The sequence below is a fragment of the Vanellus vanellus genome (genome assembly GCF_965231255.1).
Source record: "Vanellus vanellus genome assembly, contig: HAP1_SCAFFOLD_45, whole genome shotgun sequence".
In the NCBI taxonomy this organism is placed as follows: domain Eukaryota; kingdom Metazoa; phylum Chordata; class Aves; order Charadriiformes; family Charadriidae; genus Vanellus; species Vanellus vanellus.
Window position 1 is genome coordinate 1,843,688 of NW_028128545.1, and position 8,943 is coordinate 1,852,630.

The following is an 8,943-nucleotide window of genomic DNA, read 5'->3' on the forward strand; positions in this document are numbered from 1 at the left end:
CCAGCACGAGCCCTGGGGCTGATGGGCAGGCTGACCTCCTTGTCTGCCCCCCAGGAGCTGCTGTGCCCTTGGGAGGAGCTGGGGCTGTGTGGTGAATGCCCAGAGCTCTGCATCAGCCTGTGGCGGGCAGTGCTGTGGGGCCGGCCCAGACTGGGCTGCTGGGCTGGGCTATCCTGTGGAGAGGGCAGGGGAGGTGGGCAGAACTGGGAGCGCTGGGAAGGGCTGGGAAGTGCCTGGGAGAGGATAACACCAGTACTAGAGCCCTTTCCAGGGAAGACGGAGGCAAAGACGTCGTTGAGTATCTCAGCCTTCTCCATGTCCCAGGTGACCAGGTCTCCCCTTTCCTTCCCGAGTGGGCCCACATGTTCCCTAGTCTTCCTTCTGTCACCGACATACCTATAGAAGGCTTTCTTGTTGCCCCTGATGCCCCTGGCCAGATTCACCTCCACCTGGGCTTTAGCTTTGCTAACCTGATCCCTGGCTGCACGGACAATTTCCCTGTTTCCTCCCACACTACCTGTCCTTGCTTCCACCCTCTGTAGGCTTCCTTTTTCTCTTTGAGATTGAGCAGGAGCTCCTTGGTCATCCGCGCAGGTTTACTGGTGTCTCTGCCTGACTTCCTCTTTGGTGGCATGCATCGCTCCTGAGCGTGGCAGAGGTAGCCCTTGGATATTAGCCAACTTTCTTGAGCCCCTCTTCCTTCCAGGGCTTTGTCCCACTGTACTCCAGCAAGCAGATCCCTGAAGAGGCCAAAGTCTGCTCTCCTGAAGTCCAGGGTAGCGTGCTTACTGTGCGCCCTCCTCGCCACTTTAAAGACCTCAGACTCTGCCATCTCAAGGTCACTGCAGCCAAGGCTGCCCTTGACCATGACATTCCCCACTGGCCCCTCTTTGTTGGTGAGAACAAAGTCCAGCATGGAACCTCTCTTTTTTGGCTCCTCTGTCACTTGGAGAAGGATGTTATTGTCAATGCGTTCCAGGAACCTCCTGATTTGCCTGTGCGCTGGTGTGCTGTCCTTCCAACAGATATTGGGGTGGCTGAAGTTCCCTCTGAGGACCAGGTCTTGTGAACGTGAGGCTGCTCCTCATGTTCTATAGAGGACCTTATCCACTCGGTCTTCCGGCTCAGGTGGCCTCTTGCAGAACCCCCCCTTAACATCACGTCTCTGTGCCCTCCCTTAAATCTTGACCTATAAGCTCTCGGTTGGCTCCTTATCCTTCCCCAGGCAGAGCTCCATGCACTCCAGCTGGTCCTTGACATAGAGGGTGACACCCCCTCCTTGTCTCCCCTGCTTGTCCTTCCTTAAGGGCCTGTACCCATCCATTCTAACACTACAGTCATAGGAGCCATCCCACCACGTCTCCACAATGCCAATTAGATCATAGTCTTGCAGGCTAGGGAGTTCCACCAAAACATGAGGAGCAACTTCTTTGCTTTGAGGGTGTCAGAGCACTGGCACAGGCTGCCCAGAGAGGTGGGGGAGTCTCTGACTCTGGAGACATTCAAAACCCTCCTAGACACCGTCCTGTGCAATCTTCTGTAGCTGAACCTGCTCTGGAAAGGGGTTGGACTCGATGAACTCCAGACATCGCTTCCAACCACTCTTGTTCTGTGGGGACCTTACAGCAGTCTGTCAGTACCTAAAGGGGGCCTACAGGAAAGTTGGAAGGACTCTTTATCAGGGAGTGCAGCCATAAGACAAAGGGTAATAATTTTAAATTGAAAGTGCATAGATTTAGATTAGATATTATTAAGAAATTCTTTACTGGAAAAGGTTGCCCAGAGAGGTTTTTGATGCCCCATCCCCAGAAATGTTCAAGGCCAGGTTGGACAGGGCTTTGAGCAACATGGTGTACATGGAGATGCCCTTGCCCAGGACTGGGGGGTGGGAACTAGGTGATCTTCAAGGCCCCTTCCTACTCTAACCATTCCATGAGTCTATGATTCTACCCCTCCAGGGATCCCTCCTTCCACTCACACCTTCTCCCCACAGCAGCATGGGCAGCTCTGTGGGCAGGCTGAGTGGGGATCCTGGCAGGGGGGCAAAGTCCCTTCCCCGGCACACAGGGGGCTCCCTGGAGTGCAGGGACCCTGTTCTGAAGGACAGCCCAGGGTACCCCTGGCTACACACACAGCTTCCCACCCCTGAAGCCACCCCCAGGAGATGGCAGCCATCATGACCTTTGCCTCTGATGGTGCATCAGGGAAGCCTTGCTTGGGAGCACGTCCTCCTTCTCCACCCGAGAAGCCAAGACAGACACCATGACAGCTCCTGTCAGCCATGGCATGTGCCAGCTCTGGAAGACCTGTCCAGGATACTCAGACTACTTTCTTGTCTAATTGTTAGGCAAGACATGCAGACAATGGCAGGCAGGGACCTCCTTTACTCCTGGTGGGGGATAGGATTCAGCTGAGTCAATGGAGGCACCTAATCCTGCGTTTCTATTGCTAGCACTGGAAGGGGACTCAGCTCCCTCCCATGCCTGGCACAGACCCACAGGAGGTGGCACTCCTCTTGCCTCACTTCAGGCGGGCATTAGAGGTACCTGCATGTGAGCTCCTTGTCTCAGCTGCCATGGTAATTAATGAAGATGTAGGGCAGGAGCTGGCTGTTCTGATGAAACACCTGGTGACATCTGAGTGCCAGAGGTTGTCCAAGGACAGTTGAAGAGAACTGTACCTGTCCCTATTTACTGTTTTATTTGCAGCCTATGCTGCCATCAACCCAAATGGTGTCCTGTACCACAGGGAGAGCTCAGTTTCTCTCTCTTTTCCGTCGGCTGGGTTGACTAGATCTCCATCGACTATAGCGATGGTTTTTATCCCCACGTTGCCTCATGAGATTCCAGGCGGTTCCTCTCTTTGATGTCCCAGCAGAGGTCTGTAGTTTTTGTGAGATGCCAAGGCTCTCACACACAGCTACATGTAGCAGGCAGGTACTGCACAGGAAAGCCATCCCCATTCCGAGCCAGTGTGGGACAGACGCTCCAGACAGCCCTGCAGACAGGTTCGGTGCCTTTGTGCCAGCCACGGATTGCCACCACCACAGCGTGGCAAGGTTGGCAGTAACGGTGCTGTTGTGGTGGGAGATAAGGAAGCCACTGTCAGGGTGGGGGAGTTGGCGTAGTCTTTTCTAAGCACCCCAAGGAAGCCTCTGGATGTAGAAGCCTGGTCCTCCATGGGGACTTTAATGACCCGGCATTGTCTGGAAGGGCAATGCCGCAGGATGCAAACAGTCCAGGCAGTTTTGGGAAAGCTTCATAACACAGCTGCCAGTTGAGCCACCAAGGGCCATGCAAACCCAGATCTGATACTTGCAAGTAAGCAAAGCTGCTCAGGGACGTGAAGACTGGCTGCTGTGACCCTGAAATGGTGAGGCATGAGTTCCTGAGGAGAGGGAGAAAGGAGAGTAGAGAACTGCAGGTCATCGGTGGAGCAGACTTTGGCCTATTCTGGGGAGAGGTAGCCGGCATCCCATGGTCAGCGGCACTGGTGGGCAACAAAGCTAAGTATACCTGGTCGTCAAGGGCAGCACCCTCCAAGTACATCAGGATTCTCTATCAAAATTCGCTTGAAACTTGGAAGAGAATTCAAGAACTCAACACTATTTCAAGAACTGTTGAAGAAATGTGTGGTCACAGCTTATCTCAGTAAGAGTAGGTGGAGACAGATGTACGCTTCACATCCTCTTTGCCTCATGTTTCATGAACAAGTTCTCCTCAGCCATTGTGCCTCAAGGCAAGACTCCAGAGGAAAACAGCCAGAGGGAGACAAAGTGTCCTTAGCTGTCTGCTCCTTGTCCAGGACATATGCAAAAAAATTATGACAATTTACAGAACAGCATCTAAGTTTTGAAAATGAAGACTTCTGTCGCACTTATTACACCGAGGTCTTTTCTACATATGTTTCAACTTCTGCCTAACATCGTCGTTCAGGGGCTGATGCCCACACAGAGGTGCCCACTGCCTCCCAGATTCCGAGGCATAGCTGTAGCCCCGATGTGGGACTGGGAAATGTGACCCCGAGCTGATGGGAGCAGTTCTGGAGCCGCAACTGGTGGACAGGCATGGTAGGGCAAAGCATCTCAGTGGAGAAAACTGATTTCTTTCCCTCAGGGAGAAAAGGAAACCTGGACGGCTGCACACAAGCTGTCCAGCGCTGGAGGAGAAGGAGCAATGAGTGGGTCTGGATGTTGCAGAGTCTGCTTGAAGATGCTTCCGTAACCCAGACACCTTGGGGTTAGTGCACATTTGACTATGAAAAAGAGAGCACTTTGTCTCTTTGCTTCCCTCTGTGAATGGAGGGAGCTCGTGACTTCAGCGTGTGACTCGCTGTGAGCGCATATGAACAAACAGACTGTTGGGCAGGGAGTGCTTTGGGGGTTTCTGGGATGCGTGCTTGGCACAAAAATGTGTTTTCCTTTGGACTAAGGCTGTCCTCTGTGGAGAGTGGACTTCAGAGGAGGTAAGATGGACTTCATCTACAACAGAGTATTTTATTTTCTATTGAACCATGCCTTCCTTTGGTCTCTGTTTTTGGCTACAAAGAAAATTCTGTGTCTGGGTGCAGTTCATTCCCCAAGTGAAACAAGTGGAAACTGGTGCCAAAGGGCTGAAAGCTGCAACTCCAGACTGTAGCAGAGAAAACTCGGATTTGAGGAAAGGTGCTGTAAGTCCCAGGTGGCTGATGAGAGAAACGTGGGGTTGGAAGTGGGGACAAAGCCTGCCTATAGAGTGTCTGACATGCAGTGTCTTGACTGCCCTACACAGTCAGACTCCGTTTGGAGAGGTCCAGTTTCAGTGTCATTTGGAAAATGCTGATATCAATGAAGATAGACACACAAATGAAGCAGACAAATAAAGAAAATGAAAGAAAAAGAAATCCTTTCTTCTTGTTATTTACTATTGCAACCTTTTCACTTCTGAAATCTCTCTAATTAACCACAGAAGAATTGTAGAATAAGAAAAGTATGCCCAGAGCCTTGGCTTGTTATGGTATTTTGCATGTTAATGAGCACTCTGGTGCCCAGTTCCTGAACTGCAGGTACTGAGAGTGGATTGAAGTGGTCTCTAGAGCAGTCAAAGTCAGCCTCCAAGGTTCTGAGGGTGTCAGTAATCCCCACTGAGGGCCATCCCTGGCTGTCCCTGAAGCAGAAAGTCAGAGGCACTGCTTACAGGTTGGAAATGGAATGTTCAGGTGACTGTGAAAGCCCTAGATGTGTCTCATCAAGCAGGATGTCCAAGCGCTGACCCCCACACCCTGGCAATGGGGATTGTTTCCTTCAAGGGGTGCTCAGGACTGAGCCTGGGAGCAGTGAGATGAGGGGGTGTGCGATGCCAAGGGCAGGACAGTGGTAGGACACCTCTCAGGCTCTCTGGAGAGTGAGGGAGGAGGCAACAAACCAGTGTTTCTGTGAGGAACTGGAGTCTTCTCAGGGCTCCAGTGGAAGAGACTGCAGCCATAGTGGAAAGGACAAGGATTTCAGTTCTGCTGGGGGGTCACAGCCCCAAAAAAGGGGCCAGCCTTCCACCCACTCACCCCCTCCCCACAGGCTGTTCTACACTTCCCTATGCCTTTGCCTGTTTCTCTGCAGATTTCAACCACCACCTCTGCTTCTCCACCCCACTCCCACCCCATGCTGGCCCAAGTTCTACTGATGAGTCTCTGACTTTACTGACTATTTCCTCAAACACAAAGCCATGATTTTCTGAGATTTTGCCAATGGCTGTGAGTTCCCCTTAACCTATGCAGCTTCTTCTTAATCCCCTCCTTCTGTCTCCTCCATTCACAGGCATCAACTGCCTTTAATTTCTGGGCTCAGACATGCTGTGAAGGATTTGCTAAAGCCATTAGCCACCACCTTGTTTCCCCCTGACATCCCCCAAGCCTCTCACCCACACCTACATGGAGACAATCACTGCTGCTCAGGGCCCCTCACTCTTCAGAAGTGGCCTTGAGCTTCCTGGGTCTCCCTGGTGCTTATGATAAATTTCCTGGGTCCCTCCAAGAGCTCATGATGAGCTGGCTTCTCCCTAACATGGCCTTTGTGACCTTCTCTTAAGAAATGATACTCCTTTTATGATCATCTGTGCAGAAAGAGTAGTCACAGAGAAGCACCAAATATATCAAAACAGAGGCCGAGTGAAATGCTGTAAGAACCTGATGTCATTCTGGCAAGGAGTCTGTCCTGAGAAGGACATGAAGCCTCTGCCGCTCTCTTGAGAGGCAAATGAGCAGGGTGCACGCCACCTGGGGACACAAAGGGTGACTTCTGAGAGACCACCCTTCATCTGAACTGCCAGGGATGTGTACTTCACGGTGGGATATCATGCCTTATATGGCAAACACTGACTGAAATGGCATTTCCAAGAGTTGTTACTACAGAAGCAGACTACTGCTTTTGTTTGTTTGTTTGTTTGTTTTTACCTTTTTTTTTCATAGATGCTGCCACTCTTTGTGAAATCACAGAATGGGAAACCCCTGAAGGATTACTGGTTGAGAGAAGACCCACCAGTTTTGCATCTCAAGAAATGGGACACCAGATGCCAAGGGAAGCATGGTTTGGGCACTCTCATGGGATTTGGGAAACTGAAGCATGATCATTTCTCTCTGTCTCCTGATACTCTGCCCTCCTCACTGAGATGTGTCATTAGTGACACAGAGACTAGTTAGAGGCTTGTAAGAAGTGGTGTTCCCCAGGGGTCAGTACTGGGTCCAGTCCTGTTCAATATATTCACCAATGACCTGGATGAAGGGATAGAGTGTACCATCAGCAAGTTTGCTGCTGACACAGAGCTGGGAGGGGTGGCTGATATGCCAGAAGACTGTGCTGCCATACAGCATGACCTGGACAGGCTGGAGAGATGGGCAAAGAGGGACGTTATGAAGTTCAACAAGGGCAAGTGTAGAGTACTGCACCTGGGGAGGAATAATGCCATGCATTAGTACAGCTTGGGGGCTGACCTCCTGGAGAGCAGCTGTGTGGAAAGGGACCTGGTTGTCGTGGTTGACAAGAAGATGACCATGAGCGGGCAACGTGCCATTGTGGTCAAGAAGACCAATGGCATCCTGGGGTGCATCAAGAAGTGTTGCCAGCAGGTTCAGGGAGGTCATCCTCCCCCTCTGCTCTGCCCAGCTGAGGCCGCATCTGGAGTATTGTGTCCAGTTCTGGGCTCTCCGTTTCAAGAAGGACAGGGAACTGCTGGAGAGTGTCGAGCAAAGGGTTACAAAGATGATTAGAGGATTGGAGCATCTCTTTTATGAGTAAAGGCTGAGGGACTTGGGGCTTTTGAGCCACACTATTTCTGATACAAGCCAGGATGCTGTTGGCCTTTATGGCCACCTGGGCACACTGCAGGCTCATATTCAGCCTGCTGTCCACCGACACCCCCAGGTCCTTCTCCCTCGGGCAGCTTTCCAGCCCCTCTGCCCCAAGCCTGTAGCGTCCATGGGGTTGTTGTGCCCCAAGGGCAGGACCCGGCACTTGGCCTTGTTGAACCTGAAACCATGTTGAACCTGAAACATCGCTGAACCTGTGCTTATGATAATAAGCAGAAATAAAGAGCTGCCTGAAGACAGAATTCCACAGACTACTGAAAGACAAGCGAGTTTTAACTGCCCGAAGCTCAAAGCAGCAACGGGATTGTGGAGAGAATCTGAATGATGAAAGAGGAGGGGAAGGGAAATGTAAAGTGTAATAGCAAGTGCTTCTGTGCACGTTCACTGCTGGAAAGGTGCCTTCAGACATGGTCAGGTTAGTTAGGAGAGGTGGAAATACATGGAAGATGAGGGAGATTAAATGCAGAGCCTGAGAGAGAGAGTCCTGACAATGCAAATAGAGGGGAAGGTCCATAGCTCTCCTCTTGCTATCAATGAACATCCTGAAAACTCCTCATTTGGATCTCATGGGAGAACACCAAATCTTTATTAAAAGTATTCATGTGTGTCAGGTGATGAAGTGGTGCTTATACACGTCAAAATGTCTCAGGCTTTAAGGCAGCGCTCCACTGTCTGACCATCAGTACCCAGTGGTACCTCCAGAGGACCCCGTGTCTCTGAAGCACATGCCTGGGCCTGGCCGCTGTCCCAGAGGAGCTGCTGGAGACCAGAGCCCCTGGGAAGCGGCAACTGGAGCCTGGGCAGAGGGTCCCAGGCACCTACAGTGGCACCACCGTTCCGTGTCCCTGTAATTGCATCCCACCCCAATTTTATCATCACTTGTCTTTGCAAACAGAGGCAGCACACAAAACTCCCCAGAGATCAGTATCTGAAAACAGGACAGAACCAAGTAAGGAGGAGAACACCACCTACAATTTTTGATGCTTATAGTTTCAGGTGGCCATTTCCTTCACTCTACATCTTTCATTCTGTTTCTTGGTTGCCTTATCTTATTAAAATGTTCTTATAATTTCCATCATACTGGGACCTACAGCATTATGAAAGCTAATTTTTGTGTCTGGCACAGTCCCCAGGACCACCCCAAAATAGCTCCCTTCCCTAGACTGTTTATGCCACCTCCAAGTCTTGGCACAGAGTGAGTCCCACTCGGTGCTGTGGACCACTCTTGCCTGATGGAGGAAAGCAGGTGGTGTGGTTTAGGCTGGGCTGGACACTAAACAAATGACAGATACTGCCTTTAAGCTCTTTCTCTTCCCAGAAGAGAAGAGAGAAAAAGAAGGAGAGATTTATGGGTTTTAAGGAAAACTGAAACTACTGTAATGAAGTATTAAAATAGAAACAAATGATAATAATATCAATAAAAAATGAAATATAAAGCATATATAAAAATCCAGCATCGAGCTCCCAGGGTAACGATCATGTCACTGGGAGACACTGGGAACATCCCAGCCTGGTTTCAGTGATGGACGGGAACGGGATTCCAGATCTGGATTCAGGAACACACCGATCAGGGTCAAAGGCAGACGGACAGATAGAGTCCTCCTT